At 39.7% G+C, this 21566-nt stretch overlaps 1 long non-coding RNA gene across 1 annotated transcript in view; it reads left to right on the top strand.

Annotated features, from left to right (window-relative positions):
- The window catches only part of LOC141520644 (uncharacterized), an 85186-nt gene that overhangs the window by 36806 nt on the left and 26814 nt on the right, over positions 1–21566 (top strand). Inside the window, exons 3-4 of the long non-coding RNA XR_012477694.1 lie at positions 2553–2699; positions 6865–6941. This is a non-coding gene — a long non-coding RNA (uncharacterized LOC141520644). The remainder of the gene's footprint in view (positions 1–2552; positions 2700–6864; positions 6942–21566) is intronic.

Raw genomic sequence — 21566 nt, 5'->3', positions numbered from 1 at the left:
CTCTGATTTTATATTTATAATCACAACTTTTGCTATTAAGCAAAAAATTATAGCATTGTGAGGGACAATTGTGAGTGGATCCAACATCCCACATGATTCAGGAATCTTCTTTACAGCTTATGTGAGAGATGATGACTTAGCCTCTGAATACTCAGTGATGAGGAGTCCGTTATTTTGTGAGAAAACTTGTTCTAGTCAATGACAGCTATCATTTCTGCTTATATTGTTCAGAATCTGCCTTCTACTTGTTAGTGATTGTGTCCTCTGGAGAAGCCAAAGAAGGGTCCTGTAACTACAGACTTTCAGATGTATTAGAACTATCATTGCCTCGTTGATGCTTCTTTCCTTCACCAGGTTACACACCTCTAGTCTTTCTCTTTGTCTCTCTCTGTCTGTCTTTGTCTCTCTGTCCCTGTGTCTCTGTCCCCTTTGTCTGTCTGTCTCTGTCTCTCTTCCCCTTCTCTCTCTCTCTCTCTCTCTCTCTCTCTCTCTCTCTCTCTCTCTCTCTCTCTCTCTCTCTCTCTGTCTCTCTCTCTCTCTCTCCCCCTCCCTCCCTCCCTCCTCCAGATCCTACCATCCTGGATGTTCCCCTCAGAATGCTCTCTCTGTGTTGCTATTGTGCTGCTTGAAGTGGGTACTCAGACCCAGGCAAAATCTTTTTCCTATCTCTTCTGAGGAAGATAGAATTCAGTACAATTACTGCCTCCTTTGACTTGGATACTGCAACTACTGATGTAGCTTCAAATTGCACATTTTTAGCAGCCCTATTACCCTGCTAATTCCTATGGAGCTTGTGTTAATTCCTAATTAGCCTATCTAGTAGTTTATGTTTCAGGGAGGAATTGGACCAAATGATGCTTAAGACTCACCCCCACCTCCTTGTCAGGTGACCTGTCTGTCTGTTGGACCCTCTCCTATATAGACTTTTTTTGTCCAGTTCAGGATTTTGCATTTATCCCTGTTCATGTCATCCATTAAGTTTCAGTCATCTGTTGAGGATAATTTGAATCCCGACTCAGCCGTCCCAAGTGTCGCCCTCTCTGTCCATCTTGTGTCATCTCAAGATTGTTAAGGATATTTTCCATTCTGAATTGTAAGCTCCTTGCAAAAATCATTCCTTGCCCAATTATATTTGCCCCAATCTCTGGTAAAATACTAGGTGTTTAATACATATTTTCTAAGTTGATAATGTTTAATAGGAGTAGTCCAATGAGAGCCTTTTGGTGGTTCATCAATGACTTCATTTCAAGTTTAATCCATTCATTCAACAAATATTTATTGGGCACTTATATATATACAATATGTATATCTCTATGCCTACATATAATTGACACTATATAATAAGTTCTGTAAGGAATACAAAGATTTATCGTCTGTTCTGACCCTCAAGGAATTTGTAATCAAATAGGCTGAAACAGATTTATTTATTAATCAATTCTCTGAGTTTGAATGGTTATAAATTCATCTAACTGGCCCTGGGGCAATTAGGTGATGAAGTGGATAGAACTCCAATCCTGGAATCAGGAAGTCTTATCTACTGTGTCAGCCTGGGCAAGTCACTTAATTCTATCGGTCTCAGTTTTCTCATCTGTCAAATGAGCTGGAGAAGGAAATAGCAAGCTACTCTAGTATCTTTAACAAGAAACCCAAATGAGGTCACAAAGAGCAGATGTGATTGAAATATGACTGAATAACTGGCCCTCATTTTCCAGGGCCATTATACAGGAAGATATCATGAGATCAGTTGTCAAATCTTTTCTGAATTAAAATCATGCTTCATTAAATTCATGTATGATATTTATTTCCCCATTTTATCCTAGACACCATCAATGAAGGATATTTAGTTTATCAAGCATGATTTAATTATAATTTATCAGTGCTGACTCTTAAGGATTGCATATTTCTTGACTTTCTTGACTAAAAAAATTGAAAGAAATCTACTTTAGAATTCTGCAGAGATCTAATGTCAAAATTCCCTATAGTATCTGGAGTTCACCTTTTCCTGAGCTTTGAAATTTGGAACATTCTACCATCTCCATTCCTCTGGCATCTGTCCCATTTCCCAAGTTTACTTAAAGTTTACCAGTAGACATTCTTTAACCACTTAGAAAGTAATTCATTTGGACTTGGAAACTTCTTCTCATTGAAAGTGTTTTTTCATTTTTTAAACAATCTCCATTATTTTGGGTTTTAGTTTTTTATTACCTATCCTTTCTCTACCTCTATTAGATGATGCTTTTCTTTCTTTCTTCCTTCCTTCCTTCCTTTCTTTCTTTCTTTCTTTCTTTCTTTCTTTCTTTCTTTCTTTCTTTCTTTCTTTCTTTCTTTCTTTCTTTCTTTCTGCAAGGCAGTGGGGTTAAGTGACTTGCCCAAGGCCATACAGCTAGGTCATTATTAAGTGTCAGGTACTCCTGACTCCAGGGCCAGTGCTTTATCCATTGCACCACTTAGCCACCCTGTTGGTTTTCTTTCTCATAGAATATAGAAGCAAACAGTACTACTTAGCATGATCACCCACATCATTCACCACCTGCTTCTCTTTTTATCTATAGCATCTTGTACCAAATTCCTTCTCAAAGGACAAAGATTTGTGACCATTGAGAGCAGTTATAGAAGACTGTTCTGCAGAGAAGGAAGGCAGTTCCAAATGCTGAACTTCCCAAAATGATCCCCAGGACTCATTTGGCTATTGAAATTTGGTAAGTTTGTTTTAAAGTAAAAATAACAATAAAAGCAGTTGAACCTTATCTCACAAGATCATGTTTCTTACCTGGAAGGAAGCTCTGAAGTCATAGTTTCAGTGGCTTGTTTAAGGTTGATGATGATGATGTTGTTTGTCCTTCGTTCTCTAAGAAGACAATGACCTCAGGGAGGTGATGTTTGACAAGCAAGTGGACTGGATTTGAGTGTGGGGGCTGTGCTAAGTCATCAGACTCACTTTCTCTTCCAGAGTATCTAGATCCAGTGACCAGATATGAATCAGGACTACTGGAGGCAGTCAGGGTTAAGTGACTTGCCCAAGATCATAGCTAGTGGGTATCAAGTGTTGAGACTGGATTTGAACTCAAGTCCTCTTGACTCCAGGTCCAGTGATCTATTCACTGCAAGGTAGTGAGCATCAAAGTTGGACTTAGTTTCTCTAGGCTCAAGGATTACTGTCCCTACTCCACTCTTACTGGTATGTTGGACCTCCAGGGGCAACGGATATCTCTCCCCTTATCATATAGATGCCAGAAGAATGGAGATGGTAGAATGTTCCAAATTTCAAAGCTCAGGAAAAAGTGGACTCCAGGGGCAGGGGCAAATTTTGAGCAATTCAGGGTCTCCTTTCTAGTATTGCTGGCCCCCAAGTCCATGCTCACATGCTTCTCCCATGAACTGTTGTTAGTTGATATCATTTAGTAAGCTGCTGCAGAGAGCACAACTAAGATGGACTGGCCATGTTGTTTGAATGCTTCCCAAAAAGATATTTTATGGAAAACGTACCTGGGCAAGTGCTCCCCATGGGGTCAGAAGGATTGATACAGAGACATTCTCAAGTTCTCTTGAGAACTTTGGAATTGATTGTATGACATGGGAGACCCTGACCCAGGACCTCCCAGCATGATGTGTCCCCATCAGAGAGGGTATTGTGCTCTATGAGCAAGGTGGAATGGAAGTAGCTCAAAAAGAAACTCAAGATGTACAAATTTAGAGAATCTTCCCCAAATGTCCCCATGACCTATTTGTGCATGATCTGTGATAGAGTTTGTATGGTCTGATTAGACACAGTTGGATACACACAATGACTTGACCAACATGGTCCTCTTCAAGAGTGAAGGACAACAACCAAGCAATCAACCAACCAGTAAGCTAGACCTTATTTGTACTTACTAAAGTAATATTATAGTAAAAACAGTTGGTATCAAATTGGGGGGGACACTTTTTCCTAAGCACATGGGGAAATCCAAGGGAAAGTGTGTTCTTGTATGGCGTACATAGCATGGTAAAGAAATAAACTTGTAGTTCCTGATGATTGGAAGTTCTTTTCTCCCTTTATGGATCCCGCTTTTGCTGGGCTCCTTGTAGAATCCTAAAACTGTCTTACAACCATGTATCTAGTTTCTCCCCAGCTTCCATTCCAGACTGCCACTAGCTATTCTGAATTTATTGCTGGAATGCTCACAGGCAACTCAAAGTCTTCCAGAACTTTTAAAGTTAACATTGTAGAGGAAGAGACAGGAATTTCTCCTCTCCCTCTCTCCCCATGTGCTGATGTACTGACCTGACCCTTTGGGTCTTGTTGGGTCATGAACCGGCTTGCTATTTTATATAAGCTCCATATGGCATGATTGCCAGTCCCAAGACAGTTGTTTCATTTTGTTCAGTGACTTGAAGCATTCTCCACCTTCCCAACTTGATGAACTAGATTCTTTGCACTTGAATCACTGCCCTTACTGAACTGATTGATTCAGCAGAGATGTTCTCACTTTACAAAGGGGTCGTACTTAGAGCATTTGGTTAGTGATTTTAGGTGGGCTGGGGGTAGGAGATAGAATTCTTCAATCTGCCCTTGTCCTCACAATGATGAGTGGAAATACTGAGGGCTGTCCAGTGTGGAAGTTGGTACTCTGAATTTTATGCTTCCATTTTACAGAAGAGGAAACTAAAGCTGACAGAGGTTGAGCCTGGAGCCCAAGATAATTGGTGATATCCAAGAGAGTCAGTGGTTCCACCATAATCCAGGTTTCAAGGTCCTTCCCAGGTCTTCTTGACTCTGAGTCTAACATTTGCTTATATGTTTCAATCTCACAAGACCTTGAAAACCCTTTGAGGTCAGGGACCATTTTTTTTTAGGTTTTTGCAAGGCAAATGGGGTTAAGTGACTTGCCCAAGGTCACACAGCTAGGTAATTATTAAGTGTCTGAGACCAGATATGAACCCAGGTACTCCTGACTCCAGGGCCGGTGCTTTATCCACTACGCCACTTAGCTGCCCCATCAGGGACCATTTTAAAATTTGATTTCGCATCCCCAGTGATGGTATATTGGGGGGGGGGCAGACCTGTGTGTTTGTCAGTATAGGACACTTCCCTGGTGGAATTCCCTTCACTGATAAGAGTTTGGCTACCCTATATATAAGTGTAAGGTTATGACTTTAAAGAGCTACCTGGGGGGCACTGAGAGTTTGGGTGACTTGTTTATGTCACAGGTGGGACTAGAATGCAATGCTTCCTAATTCCTAAACTAGCCCTCCAACGCTGTTTTATACATGGTTGAATTGGATTAGACTGGGTATCCTCTGTACCACATTACCTCTCATCAGAAGTTCATAATGGTTTAGAAATAAAATGTGGTGACACAGAGCCAACAGATAAGTTTCTGTCCCATCTTTTATTTCATTCAAGGTTTGATCCCTGCCATCTGAATCTGAGGCTGGGTCCTGGTCACATTGGGGCTCATCCAATTTGTTGATAACCTTTTCCTTCCCAGAGTGGTTATTTCCAAGTTTCATTGACAGTTATTCTTTATTATTTCAAAAGTTTCCTGGTTACAAAAGGGGGGAAAGCCAAGATGGCCTCATCTTTCCCTTTGTAAGACTTCCTCCACTTAGTAAACTATACAGTCATGCTCCGACTGTATATAATATCTTAGTTCCTAAAAAATGTGTGCAAATCATTGAAGTTTTGTGAATTGGTGCATCAAAGGCCTGTGGTTTCCTTGGTGTGGGAACAGAGCTGCCTCCACTGAGGCAGATCACAGCCTCTGTATCACTGACTGTCTCAAAGAGTTGCCCTTGGTTCAGTTACATGAACTGTTCCAGAACTAATGAGAGGGTCTGAGGGGAGACTTAAACCTAGGTCGTTCTCCTGGGCATTGCTTCCCAAAGCTTGTCTCTTCCTAAAGATTCTTCACGGGAGGGAACGCCCTGTTTAAAACTGAGGGTGGGTGGGTGGACTCTAAACCCATTTCCTGCTGGGACACCTAAGGGCCCACAGACCCCTTCTTCCTCCTCTGAAGCAGGGATCTAATGCACAGGCTCACAAAGGAATATCACCAATTGGATATCACCAATTACCTGTCCTATAAATGCAGTGATCAAAATTCCAGATTAAAAGGAAGTCTGGAATGAAACCTTTTATCATATAAGATATACTTTATGTAAATTTGGATACATATCTCTTCATGAGCATGGATGTGTGTGTCTACATGAAGACCCACTTGTTAAACACACTTGCATTTCTATAGAGCTTTAAGATTTCCAAACTCCATTTACAAATGTTATCTCATTTGATCCTTGCAACACCTTCTGAGGTAGGTGCTGTTATTTTCCTCATTTTTCAATTAAGATTAAGTGACTTGCCTAGCTTTTAAGTATCTGAAGCTGGATTTGAACTCCCTGTCTTCCTGACCCTCTGTACCATTAGTTGCTTTTCAATTTGTATATACCAACACCAGGTTTATATTTGAAGCCTTTCCAGCTTCATAAGTTTGCCCCAAATCTCCACTGGGTTAGACCTTGAGGGTCCAGAATCTTTACTGGATGCCATGAGACAGGAGTAACAACCCCATCTGAATAGTTCTGGATGCATATTATCCACAGAGATCACAAACCCCATTTTTCAGATGAGGAAAAGGCAGGTGTTTCAGATTGAGTTCCCTAGGGTTCCAGAGCTAATTCAGTGTCAAAAGTGAAATGGAAAAACCAGGTCTTTCCATATACACCAGGTCCATCCCCCTTGCTTCTTTATGGGTAGACCCTCCCTGGAGCACCCACAAGGGCTGCAGGTTGCCTCTTGGAGCCATCAGATGAAGTCCAAGAATGCGGATTGATGTTTTGACACCACAATTTTGTATTTTGACATTTTTCTATTACTTGTTTAAGCTTTCAACGAATGTGTCCTACGTTTTCACGGAACATCTTTTTCCAGGCCCCCGGGCTGTGTTGCCATCTGTGACTTGGTGAGTAGTGCAATGCAGAGCTTTTCAGAGGTTAAGGAGACAGCTGGTGCTGGGAGTGGGGGGTGGGGTGGAAACTGAAGGCTTGGGGAGGCCGCCAGGATTGGGTCTACCACACCTGAGCAGCCCTTGGGTGTTCTGATGACCACAAAGCAGTATGGAAGGTTTTCATAGTCTGTGGTGACAGCCTGGGCTCCCTGTTCAGTGGCGGGCTAGCTTTTGGTAACAGCTCTGGGAATCCACGACCATAGCATCAGGACTGGAAGGGATCTTTGAGACCCTGGGGGGTCAACCGTCTGATTTTACAGAACAGTAAACCAAGGCCCCATGATCATAGAGGTGGGTAGCAGCTGAACTGGGATTTGGTCCCAGATTTTCTATTTCCAGATCTTTTTTTTTGCCATGTGAAGGCCAGTTAGCTTGGGAGCATCCTCAAAGCAGACTGCAAAAGTGGGACAGTGTGTCATTTCCTTTGTTTACCTCTTGAGCACTAAGTCACAGGAGACAGGGATGGATTAAAGGAATATCATAAGATTCTCTCATTAGCCCATCAAGAAGGCACAGACCTGGCCTCCATCAAACATTCATCTAGAGGCACTATTACCTGAGATAGCATGTAGCAGGCTTTGCCAACATTAAAGGGCTGCATAAACACTCACTATTATTATAGTTATTATTGCCTATTTTTCCATAAGTGTATGTGAAGCACAATATAGCTTTATAGGATCTCAAGATAAAAGTGAGAACCCGTCTGGTCCAACTTCCTTTATCAGAGAGAGGAGATGATTTCTCCATAGGCACTTGACCAGTAAGTGACAAATTTGGGATTCAGACTCAACTCCGCTTACTCCAAAGCCCAAGCCCATTCCAAGTACACCATACTGCCTGGGCAAGGAGCAGGTCCATCAAAGATTTCAGTCAATCAGTCAGTAGATAAGCATTTATTAAGCAACCCTTACTGTCTGCCAAGGACTTCACTAAAAGCAGAGGATAACAAAGGAAGAGAGAAACAGCCCTGCTCTCAAGGACCTCACATGCTAATGGCAGGAGACAACTGAGAACTATTTGTGTAATTACAAGATGTGTGTGTGTGTGTGTGTGTGTGTGTGTGTGTGTGTGTGTAACAGAGACACACAGACACATATTTTATATATATATATATATATGTATATATCTCTACATATCTATATCTATCTAAAATGGATGAAAGGTAAGCCCAAAGGGAACACTACCCATAGAAGGTAGCTTTAGAGCTTAGTCTTGAAACAGGAAGACAGAAGCCTGAAGAAAGCTGGGAAGCCAAGGTGAAGGGGCCCTAAATCTCAGATAAATGCATGGAGTTAGGGGGTAGAATGTTGTGTTTGAAGGCCAGTGGGTTTTAAAAGATCACAGGGTATGTAGAAGAAAGTAAATTATAAGAAGAAAGATAGGAAGAATCTGCCAGATGATTCCATTTGATCCTGGAGTACATTGATTAAGATGAGGACATGAACAGACCTGTGCTTTAGGACCTCTGTCCTCATCTTGGAGACTGATTGTGAGAGAATGTGAGTGGGGAGAAACTTGAAGAGGTAGACCCATTAGAAGGCTATTTTAATAGTTTAGTCACCAGTTGATGGTGGCTCTGTGAGTAGAAAGAGGGGAATTCGAGGGATGTTGTAAAATGTACTTGAAGAGTTGAGGGGGATGAGAGGAAGTTGTGAACCTGGGTGACTGGAAGGATGGTGAGGGTGGAGGCAGTAAGAGGGAAATTCAAAATAAGGAAGATTTGGGGGGGGGGATGAGTTCTGTTTTAAACACGTTAAGTCTGAGACACCTACATAACATCCCCATTTATGATGTCCAAAATGCATATAGTGACATAAGACTAGAGCTTAGGAGGGAGATGAGTGCTAAGTATATAGTCCTGGGAATTGTTTGCATAGAAATAACAATTGAACTCCTGGGAGCCAATCAGATTACCAAGGTCAATAGTATAGACTGCAGGGATTCATGGACCCCTTTGGCATGTTAGTGAGGCCTACTGGCCCATTATATGAATGTTATATTTCTCTGCATAAGATTACAAAGGAAGTCAATAAAATTGAGTAATAGTTATTAAGATATTTTTAGAAAGCAAATTCATAGACTTCAGGTTGAGGGAAAAGAGAAGAGGTGCCATGGCAGACTTTTAGGGGATATTCATGTTTGTTAGGTTGGAAGGACTAAAGAACTAGGGAAGAGACTGAGAAGGAATGGTCACAGAAATAGGAGGAAAATTAGGAAAAAGGAGGATCATGAAAATCTAGCAAGGAGAGAATATTCAGGAGTAGAATGTGAACAATAGTGTCAGATGCTACAGAGAAGTCAAGAAGGATGTGAATTGAGAAAGACCCATTAAATTTGATGATCCAAAGATCACTGTTAGCTTTAGAGAGAATAGTTTCAGTTCAATGATGAAGTAGAAGGCAGATGGCAACCAGCTTAGAAGATAGTGAGATGAGAGGAAGTGGAGACACATGGGGTGGTTTTTTCAGTGAAGGGTTCCCAAGAACTGGTGCTAATTAGATAACCTCTTTATAACAAGTAGGATGAAACAATACACAGAAGTGGATTCATGAACTGAAGGGTCCATATGGATACACATCAGAATAATAAAGTGAGGAGCCACGAGGTGACTACAACCTCTACTTTCTGATTTCTGGAGCTTTCTCATCCTAGATCTGATTCCCATTTTAGTTTGGGAGTTGGGGCGATATTGGATTAATACAATAAAGAAGTGCCCTCTCATATTCTTTGGGAACATGCCATTTTCAGGGGATTTTGGTCTTTTGCATCCTCAAGTTGCAATGAGGATCCCATGGTCTTTGTGATTTGCTCTGTTTTTTTCATGAAGGACAGGGCATCTTGTGAATGCTAAGAACTAGGAAAGTCTTGATGTGCAATCTGATTGTGCCACCACCATACCATGCCACCAGAATCTTCACTGGCTCCTCATTGCCTCTAGAATGAATACAAATCTCTCAGCCTGGCTAGGTTGGCTCTCCATAACCCTTCTAAGCTTCCCTCTTTTATTCATTCTATGATCCATTCAAACTGATCTCCCTGTCTCCTCTGAGATCAACCCTCCATCTCTTGCCTCCGTGTCTTTCTACAGGTTCAGGATATCCTTCCTCTTCTTGTCTAGTTCTTAGAATTCCTTGGTTCCATCAAGGCCCAGTTTTATTGTGAGCCTTTCTTTATCCCCATCGTTGCTGATGTTGCCCAACTCAACTGATCATATAGATACTTGCCTGTTTCTCTGCCCTCCCCCCCCATCAAATGTAAGATCCTCCAGGGTGGAAGTTGTTCTTCCTTCTGTCTTTGTTCTGCTGGTGCCTTACAGGTACATAATCAGTGTTGGATTGGATGAATTTGACCACCCTAGGCCCGCTCCAATTCCCTCTCTATGCTTGCTGAGGTTGCAGGGACCCCTCCCTTTGGGGCAGCTGTGGGTGGCCCCGCCATGTTTATCCCCTTTTCCTTTCTGTAAATTCTGTCCTTCATCTTCCCTGAAGCATGCCGTTTTGTTCATGTCATCTGAAGGGCCATTTAGAGGAAAGAAGTTTGTTGTTTCTGACCCAGGACAAATCAAAACTTTGTGTCCGGGTGGCTCTTCGAGCGAGGCCCAGGAATAGCTTTGGGCTTGCTAAGTGTCTGGAGGCTATCGACTCCACAGACATGTTTTGATGCGGTTTCTAATCGTTTCTACAGCTGTTAACAGTTCAGAGAAGAATGGCCACATTCTTTATCAGTGTCTAAAATGTGCATGATTCGCATTGCCTAGAAGTCAGACTGGGACAGAGTCCGATTTGTTTTGGGAAGCTCGGCCAGGAAAGTCTTCAATAACTCGAGAAATTCTTTTCACTGGTGAAATCAACATGCGGCTCATTGTGTTGTTATAATTGCTTATAGCTCACCATGAAAGTTGTCTTTGTATGTCGGATGTACGGACTGTTCTGTTTTGTTTTTATTTATTCGGCATTCTTTATTCTAATGTTCTTTTCCTTTTTTCCTGACCAGAAAGATTGTTATTGAGCTCGGCACAAAGCTGAAATAATGCTGTGTGTTAAAAAAATGCTAACAATTCAGAGAAGTTATAAAAATTTATAAGTTGGCTGAATGCTTAGGAAATTTCTGCATATTTTAATATAAATAGGTAATGCAAATGTTTGCTCTGTGCATTTAGAGGTGAGCTTCTGTTTTCCAAAAGGTCCTGTTATTTTAATCGGATTCACTGGATGGCATTGGAATTAACGTCTTCTCCATTTTGAATGACGCCTAAAGTTAAATGTCATGGCTACTATGAAATGCAGTTAACTCATAAGATTGGACATTCTAACTTATGGGTTCAGACAGACTTCTACAAGAAATCAAAGAATAGTCCCTATGTTGGAATGACAGAGAATGGCGTTCCCTACGATATTATGAAAGGAGATAGAACACACAAGTTGTATCCCAAAACTCAAGTCCTTATGCTTGTCCTGTTGTCCTCAGCTATATTTGTGGGTGAAAAGAAATTCTGAGATGTTCGGGCTCTCTGTCTTGCCACTCTCATGTTTGTTGTTTTTTTGGTTGTTTTCTTAGAACTGGTTAGTGCACTGATGGATTTGGTCTGTCCTAGGCATGAGATGCTAACATCTAGTGAAGGGCTAAGAGAGGGAGAACAGGAAAATGGCCCCATTTCTAGAGAGGACCTTTACAGTTTTCATTTTATTTGTGAACCTAGTGCAAAGAATGTCCTTTCAAGAAGCCAAGTACCCCCTAGCCCGGGGGGTCAGCAACTTCTCTGAGCTGATGGGCCAAGTCTCCCATCAAGAACCAGGTGGTCTAGTCTAAGTTTTATTCTGGGGGGTCTTGGGCAGGTAATTTCCTCTGGACAGCCTTCAGCTTCCTCTTCAGTAGAACAATGAGGGGCAATGTGGTAAATTTCTAGAAGTCAGGATCATCTGGTCTCAGTCCTGTCTCTGACATCTACTAGCTCTGACTTTGGCAGTGCCAGGAGACTCTTGGTGGTTCAGAGTTATAAAGTTGTTACCAGGCTACTCCATGGAGTCAGTTCTTCAAACCAGAAGTTCTTGACACTGATGAAATCACAGACTCAAACTCCCTCAGCTGGGAATTGTGGACTCATCCATCTCTAAGGCAAATCTCCAGTCTGAGTTGGTAACTCTCTATGAGGTCTAGATTGGAGACTGCTCAGGGAGCAGCCTCACAGACTGTCAGTCACCAGACTCAATGGCTCTTTGCTTGTCTTTCAGCACCTAATATAGTGTTGTGAATGTGTCACTTCAAGGCAGTTCTCTGCCCACAGGGTGACAATCATTATTTCTAAGTTTTGAAGAAGCCCCTGAATACTCCCCCACTCAGTGAGAACCTGGAACTTGGTGCCCACCCACCTGTCTGATTGCTAGGAGGCTAAGAACAACCATCCAAAATTCTGACCTCCCTACTGGCCTGGTTGTTTCCATTGCTGGCACTTTTAATTTTAGATGGAAAAGTGATGGGTATGGCTCTTAGTGATGACATCTTTTTGCAATGATTATGTGTTTTGTTTCACATCTATATTTCACGTGAATTGGTGTGTCCTGCCCAAGGGGCAGGGGTTTTGAGTTATACTATCTGTATTCCCATAGGCAGATATTTAAAGCTGGAAGAGATCTTTAAGGTGATCTAGGCCAATCTTTTATTTTTACACAGGAGGAAACTGAGGCCCAGAAAGGAGAAGCTTAATCAAGATCACACAGCTAAGCATGAGGCAAGGGCATAAGCTGTATATTGCCCCCAGATATTTCATGATCAAAATCTATATCTCCCAGATACTACATAGAGAATGGCTTCTGAATTCATCTAAGTATCAGTCACTGTTTTTGTTAAAGGAATTGTATGTACTGTAACTAGATGGGAGGTGACCTTTGATATAGACCTTCAATTAGCTGTACTTCAAGCAAAGGATAAAGCATATAAGCCTGCTTTAAAAGCATATGGATAGGGGCGGCTAGGTGGCACAGTAGATAAAGCACCGGCCCTGGAGTCAGGAGTACCTGGGTTCAAATCCAGTCTCAGACACTTAATAATTACCTAGCCGTGTGGCCTTGGGCAGGCCACTTAACCCCATTTGCCTTGCAAAAACCTAAAAAAAAAAACCACATAGATAATACATTTTATTTTACACACATACACACACACACATATGTATATGCCAAAAGATAAAGCCAAAGATAACACATATAAAACATATGAACTATTAGAACAAAATTGGAAGAATTCAATTTATTTTTCATGGCTTCTTGTATCAAAACTGGGGGCAACTTTTAGACTTCATGTGTGGGAAAACTTCCTAACAGATGAGAATTGGACAAAAGTGGAATGGGCAGCTTCAGGAGTACACCAGATGACCTCTCATCATGGATGCTATAAAGGGGAAGCTTCGGACAGTCCCAGTCTGAATCACGAGCTCCTGGACTTCCTGGTCGTCAGGATTTCTTCTTGAATCCTTAATAATGAAGGCTGGCATATGCTTTTAGGGAAGGGATAGGAAGCCAGCTGGGAGGACTTTATAGCTTAGTGGAATCTCACTGACCAGCAGTAAGAAAGAAGTTTCTTTTTCAGACTAGGCCTGAAACAGATCTAATTTGAAATCCTACCTTCTTTGGAAGAGAGAAGAAGACTTATCAGTTCTTAAGTGTAGGGTCTGAAAAGACAAAAGAGAGAGGACTAGATATGGCCTTAGGGTTAAGCCTAGAAATGAATCTTCCATTCTAATGAGAGAGATAATATATATATATATATATATATGTAAGTAAATACATTGTATCTATATAGGCAGGTATATACAGGTGTGCTTTCATACTCCCATACATATACAGACAAAGAGTTAGACCTGGAGTCAGGAAGACTCATCTCCCTGGGTTCAAACCTAGCTTTAGACACTTAGAAAGCTGTGTGACCCTAGGCAAGTCACTTTACCTATTTGCCTCAGTTTCCTCATCTGTCAAATTAGCTGGAGAAGGAAATGGCAAAACCACTCCATTTATCATTTCCAAGAAAACCCTAAATGGGGTTTTCCATACATCCATCCATCTATCTGTGTGCCTTTCTGTATCTATCTATCTATCTATCTATCTATCTATCTATCTATCTATCTATCTATATTTCATCTCCATAGAATTAGGGGTTTGGGCTAATGATCTCTAAACTTCTTCCAGCTTGAAATCTCTAAATATCTGTAGAAGTTATTTGTGTATGGGAATGAAAAAGGAGATGGTAAAACTCTCCCATTTGCCTAAGAAAGATCATGAAAGAGAATGTTTATATATTTGGAATAAAAAAGCTCCCCTGCTCTCTAGGAAGAAAGGTCTCAAAGCAAGTAAATAATATGATATTTTTGAAAGAGGAAATGTATTATCAAAGATGGGATTGGGAAAGAATGCAGAAAATCTGAATTTTCCTCTTCTTTACTACTTGGGGACCTTTGTTTTTCCCCCTCTTATGACTGGCTCATTGCAAGTTAGGAATTACAGGAGTTAAGTGATTTTCAAATTGAAGCAAGAAATGGAAAAGATTATCTATTTCACCAGTAGCTACTAATTATAAACCTTTAATATAATAAATGATCAGAATAACTAGTTGACTGATTTAAGTGTTCTTCTACTAGAAACAACTATGCACTGATATCCTGTTCTTTTCTTTAAAGTTGTATTAATATCTTTTGTTTTTACATCAGAGTCTTTTCTTAAAACCATCCTCTGTTACTGAACCCTCCTGGTAACACAGGGAAAAGTTAAGAAAAACCAACATAGCAACCACAAGTGATTGTATACGCAGCCTTCTATATTTCTAATTCCCCATCTCTTCACTCAGGGAGTGAGGTTTTCCCCTCCTATATCCTCAGTCATTGTACTTACCATGAATCTCTCTGCCTTTCAGTGAATTTTTTTTGTCAGTATTATTGCAGTTATTCCATGGTTCTGCTTTCTTACTGTGTATCAGTTCATGCAAAGGTCTTCCATGTTTTTCTGAATTCTTCATGTTTGTCATTTCTTATGGTAAAATAGCATCCCATTGCTTATTCTGTTCTTTCTAAAAAAATAACTATTGCAAGTAAATTGCCCCCCAAAGTACAAGCCCTGATATATTCTAAACTCAATTTGCTATCATACTCCAGGAGTGCTACCCATATCACTGGGTGAGAACTTTGACCTGAGAGTGGGAAGTCATGGCCTTGTGGACATAGAGCCAGGAAAACTTAAGTTTGAATTCTGCCTCTGATGACCATGAACCTTGTCACCAGGGGCTAATTACATAACTTCTATGAGCCTCAGTCTCCCCATCTATAAAATGAGGCTAATATCTACTTCATTGAACCATTAGGAGGCTTAGGGAGATGTCTGCACAATCCTTCATATTCTTGAAGGTGCTCGGTAAATGTCAGACATTCCTTACCAATCAATCATATACTTTAAAGTCAACTTTACTGCAAAGTGAATTTTTGTATAATTTTCTATAATCCACAGTTTCCACTGCCTTTATCAAAGATATATTTGAGGATTGGGATAGCATTAAATGAGTTCCCACTTGGGAAGAAAATCACACAATTTGAAAATTGGCATTTTAAGGAAAAATACTACAAAAAACTAATACTACAAATATCACCTTCAATCAGTCATAAGCATTTATTAGCCACCTCCTAGGTGGCAGGTGCTGGAGCTACAAAGACAAAAGTGAGATAGCCTGTGCCCTCAGGGAGCTTACACTCTAATGGAGGAGACAGTAGGTTCACATAGAGATAAACAGGCACAATGCTACCTTTGGGGGAGGTTTCAGCCCCTTGAAGTACCAAAAAAGTCCTTGGGCAGGAAATGACATTGGAGCTTAGTCTAGAAGAAAACCAACAGCTCCAAGATGCTGTGAAGAACTCTGCAGATGGCGGGGGGGGCAGCACACTGCAGACATGGGGGGCAGCTGACAGGTATGAGGAAGATGAGGTTAGACTAGATGAACTGAGAAGTGTGTAAAGAGGAGTGAGGTCTATGGAAAATGTCTGGCAAGGTAGATGGGGCCAAGGGGATAGACGACCTAGAGTTCTGGGGGAGCAGAGGTGTGACATGAGCAGATCCACACATTAGTAAACTCATTTTGGCAGCTGAGTGGAGAATGTATTGAAAAGTGCAAGAAAAATGAAGTTTGGGCTTCCAGTGCCATGTTAACAGAAGCCTCTGAAGCCCTCCCAAATTCCCCTCCAAACAACTAGAAAACTGTCACAGAATTGATCTAGGAGCAGGAAAGTTCTGTTTCATTGGGGTGTGATAGGAGTGAGGTTCAAGAGCAGCAGCAGCCTCAGCAGTAGCAGCCAGCCTCATAGCAGGGGCCTGAAGCAAAGGTCCAAGCCTGGGGCAATCTACCAGCAAGACCCTATCCCAGGGTCCCCACCTCCAAGCCACCAACAAGACCTTGATCCCCTGCTGACTAGTATTGAAACCCTGCCCTGGGACTGACCAACATGGGACCCTGACTCTAGGACTCTCCAGCAGAGAGACTTTATTTCCATGGCAACCTTGCAGTAGGACCCTATCCCTAGGGTAGGTCAGCAGATAAATACTATACCCAAAGGAGGCCAACAGGGAGATCTCACCCCTAGTACAAGCCAGAAGGGAAGCCTACCCTTAGAGAAAGCAAGCACATAAACCCTAAAGTCCAGTAAGAGCTAGCAGTAAAACTCAGAACTCAAGGACAAAAAGCTTGGAACAATGTATGACCAGAGCCCAGCTCTCAGGTAAAAACACCAAGTGGAAAAAAGAAAGGCAGAAAAATGTATAATTAAAAAAAACCAAACCCCCAAAAACCTTGATTATAGAAAGTTCCCATTGTAATAGGGAGGATCATGACAAACTTAGAAGACAATAGTGTCAAAATGGCTATATGTGAAGAAAGATATAATTTAGTTTCAGGCTTTAAAAAGAATTTCTAGAAGAAGTTAAAAAGGAGTTAAAAAGCAAATTAGAGAAGTGAAAGAAAACTTGGGAAAAGAAATGAGAGTAATCAAGAGAATCATTTAAAAAGTCAATAGGATGGAAAAAGATAAACAACAATTTACTGACGAAAATGATTCCTAAGAGAATAAAATTGGGGTGGCTAAGTGGTGCAGTGGATAGAGCACTGGCCTTGGAGTCAGGAGTATCTGAGTTCAAATCTGGCCTCAGACACTTAATAATTACCTAGTCACGTGGCCTTGGGCAAGCCACTTAACCCCATTGCCTTGAAAAATCTAAAAAATAAAATAAAATAAAATAAAATTGGTTGAAGAATATAATTCTTTAAAAATTAGAAGAGAAACTAATGACTCCATCATCAAGATACAATAAAATAAAATGAAAAAGTAAAAAAAATAGAAGAAAACGTGAAATTTTTCAATGGGAAAACAACTGACCTAGAAAATAGATCCAGGAGAGATAATATTAGAATTATGGAACTAGCTGAAAACCATGATTAAAAAAAAGCCTGGACAACCAACATCTTTCAAGAAATTATCAAAGAAATTGCCCTGATATACTAGAATTAGAGGGCAAAATAGAAATTGAAAGAATCCACTGATCATCACCTGAAAGAGATACCCAAAATGAGAACTCCCCAGAATGCCATAACCGAATTCTGGAGCTCACAGATCAAAGAGAAAGCACTACAAGCAGGCCAAAAGAAATACTTCAAATATCATGGAGCTACAGTCAGGATGACACAGGATTTGGTAGCTTCCACATTAAAGAACTGGAGGTCTTGTATATTGTATGCTGTAACAGAAGGCAAAGGAGTTAGGATTACAATCAAGAATCACCAAGATTGAATATAATTTTTCAGTGGGGAAAAATCAGATATTTAACAAAATATTTAACAAAAAATATTTCTAATTAAAAGATCAAAACTGAATAAAAGAATTTGAACTCCAAATATAAGACTCAAGGAAAACATAAAGAAGTTTAAAAAGAAATAGTAAAGAGAAAACATAAGAAATTGAACATTCTCAAACCGTTTATATTTCTGTATGGGAAGATAACATTTGTAACTCTTAAAAACTTTGTTACTATAAGAACAATTAGAAGTTAGTATATGTAGGCAGAGGGTGTGGATACGAGATGACTGGTGGGATGTAACCTCAAAAACAAAATAAAGGGGTGAGAAAGAACATTGCACTGGAAGAAGGAGGAGGGAGAATGAATGGGATAAATTATCCCACATAAAAGAAGTATGAAAGAGCTATTATAATAGAGGGGAAGATGGGGGTGGGGTGGGGTGGAGGGAAAAGCTTAATCCTAACTCTTATCAAATTTGGCTCATAGAGGGAATAACATATACACTAAGTTGAATGTAGAAATTCATCTTATCCTATAAGAAAGTAAAAAGATATTGGGCTAATAAAGGGGGAAGAAAATACTGATAAATGGGAAGTATATTGAGGAAGGTGCTGATTAGAAGTAAAACCCTTGTGAGGAGGGGAAAAGGTGGGATTTGAGAGAGGGGGGGGATAAACAAGCAAAAATAACTTGAAGGGAAATACATATTTATTATAACTCTAAATGTGAATGAGATGAACTTACCCATAAAACCAAAGTGGATAGCAGAATGGATTAAAAACCAGAATTCTACAATATGTTGTTTACAAGAAATATATTTTAAACAGACAGATACAGACAGGGTAGAAGTTCAGGGTTGAAACAGAATCTATTATACTCCAGCTGAAGCAAAGAAAGGAGAGGTTGCAAAGCAAAAGCAAATTAAAAGAGATAAAGAATCTATATTTTGCTGTAAGGTACTATAGTGAGTAAAGTCATTTCAATACTAAACATATATGCACCAAATGATATAGCAGTTTGAAGGCAAAATTAACTGAGTTACAGGAGGAAAGAGATAATGAAGCTATAATAGTGAGGGACCCCAACTTTCCCCTCTCAGAACTAAATAAATATAACTAAAAATAAACAGTAAAGAAGTTAAGGAGGTGAGTAAAATTCCAGAATATGATATGATTGCTATCTGGAGAAAATTGAATGGCAGCAGAAAGGAATATCCTTTTTCTAAGTAGTATATTGCACCTAGACAAAAATTGACCATGTATTTGGGCATAAAAAACCTCACAATCAAATGTAAAAAAGAAGAAATAGTAAATGCATCCTTTTCAGGGCATAATGCAATAAAAACTACATTTAATATTGGACAATAGGAAGAGAGATTAAAATTAATTAGAAATTAAATAATTCAGTGCTGAAAAGCAAGTAGGTCAAAGAACAACTCATGGAACAATCAATAACTTCTTTAAAGAAAATGACAACATTGAGACAACGTACCAAAATTTATGGGGTGCAGACAAAGTGATACCTAGAGGAAAATTTTTCTCTCTAATTGCTTGCAAGCATCACTAAAACAGAGGAAAAAAACAGAACAATGAATTGGTCATGCAACTTAAAAAAAAATAGAAAAAGAACAATTAAAAAACTCAAACAACTAATTGGAAATCCTGAAAATCAAAGGAGAGATTAATAAAATTGGAAGTTAAAAAAAAAACCATTGAACTAATTAATAAAACTAAAAACATGTTTTATGGAAAAAACAATAACAATAAAATAGATGAGCTGCTAATTTGATTTTTAAAAAGAAAAAAGGGCCTCATTTCTCAAATATATAGAAAACAATCAAATTTATAAAAATACAAGTTATTCCCCAAAATTTTCAGACAAAGAAATAAAAGCTATCTATAGTCATATGAAAAAGTGCTTTAAATTACTATTGATCAGAGAAATGGAAATTAAAACAACTCTGAGATACCACCTCATACCTATCAGATAGGGTAATATGACCCCCCCCCAAAAAAAAGGAAAATGAGAAATGTTCGAAGGGATGTGGGAAAATTGGGATACTAATGCCTTATTGAAGAGTTGTGAACTGATCCAACCATTCTGTAGAGCAATTTGGAATTATACCCAAAGGCCTATAGAACTGTGCATACACTTTGATCCAGAAATACCACTGTTAGATCTATATCACAAAGATAGAAAAAAAGGGGAAAGGACCTTCTTGAACAAAAATCTTTATAGCAGCTTTTATGGTACCAAAGAATTGGAAATCAGAGGAATGCTCATCAATTGGGAAATAGTTAAACAAGCTGTGGTATATGATTGTGATGGAATAATATTGCTCTATAAGTAATGATGAGCAAGATGATTCCAGAAAAACCTGAAGACTCACATGAACTGATGCATAATGAAGTGAACAAAACAAGGAGAACAGTGTTACATGGTAACCGTAATATTGTTCAATGAAGAACTGTAAATGATTTAGTTCTTCTCAGCAATACAATGACACAAGACAATCCCAAAGGACTAATGATAATGCATATATTATCCACCTCCAAAGAAAGAATTGATACTGTTTATATACTGACTGATGTATGCTATTTTTCACTTTCATTTTTTGCCTTTTATTTGAATCTTCTTGTACACAACAACTAATATTTTGCATAATTGCACATCTATAACCTATATCTGATTACTTACCATCTCAGGGAGGGGAGAGGGTAGGTAGGAAGGGAGGGAGGCTATATGTATAAAGATTGACCTTAGCAAGTAGAAGGGCTGTCTCTTTATTAGATACCTAGAGTAAAGAGATAATCAAAGGATTTTGAATGAAAAAATTGGGAGAAGTCTATCACTAATGGCCTCAATTTCTCCTCAGTGAAGTAAGAAGCCAGGGTTTTAGCTGAGACTGGAGGAGGCATGGAAGTTTTAAGGGGAGAAGAAAAGGCTTGGAATTGACTTTTTAGGGCAAGAAGTGGGGAATCAATTAGAGAGGAACAAAACTTTGCTAGAGAGTAGAGATTTAGTAGCATGAATCTGTACCCAAATCAGCATGGTTGGGTTCCATTCAGAAATACCATGAGGAGGAGGAGAGGCAGAGGCAGAGGCAGTAATAGTGAGAATGCTCTAAGGTTGGAGTTAGGCAAAACATGAGTGGTATTCGCTTGGGCAGGGGATCAAGGGTTTTTTTTTATATGTATGTTTATGAATATGTGTGCACAGACATATATTTAATGTATGCTAGAAAAACTGTTTGGAACTTGAAGTAAAATACTGTAATAAAAATACTGTGTACAGTTCTCAAAAGCTTCACCATCAGCCAGCTTTACTAGCCTCAAATATAATCCCCACCACAGACACCCACAACCAAAATGTTTATGCAGCTTGACCATATTCTTCCACTCATCTTAGACTTAACTGGCTTTCCATGTATGCTCAATTCTTTCCTCTTTTCCCCCCTTTTACTTTTCCCTCCTGTAATTACTATTTCTTTCCTGACATCTTCAACTCTGTAACACACGATTGATTAGTCACATTATACTGGCTTAAGAAATGTTTACCCACTAGAAGACCTTAAGGCCAGGGCCTGAAATGCCCATTCTTTACCTAGGAAAGATGGATTGCACCAATGGCAAGAAAATAGGAAAAAAAGAAGGAAGGAGAATGGAACTAAAGAAAGGGAAAGAAAGAAAGAAGGAAGGAGGATATGAAGGAAGACAGCAAGACAGGAAGGAAGAAAAGAAGTATTTAAATGCTTACTAAGGCC

This window comes from Macrotis lagotis, chromosome 4 (genome assembly GCF_037893015.1).
Source record: "Macrotis lagotis isolate mMagLag1 chromosome 4, bilby.v1.9.chrom.fasta, whole genome shotgun sequence".
In the NCBI taxonomy this organism is placed as follows: Eukaryota; Metazoa; Chordata; class Mammalia; order Peramelemorphia; family Peramelidae; genus Macrotis; species Macrotis lagotis.
The sequence above is the reverse complement of the archived record's forward strand: the minus strand, read 5'-3'. Positions and strand labels throughout refer to the sequence as shown.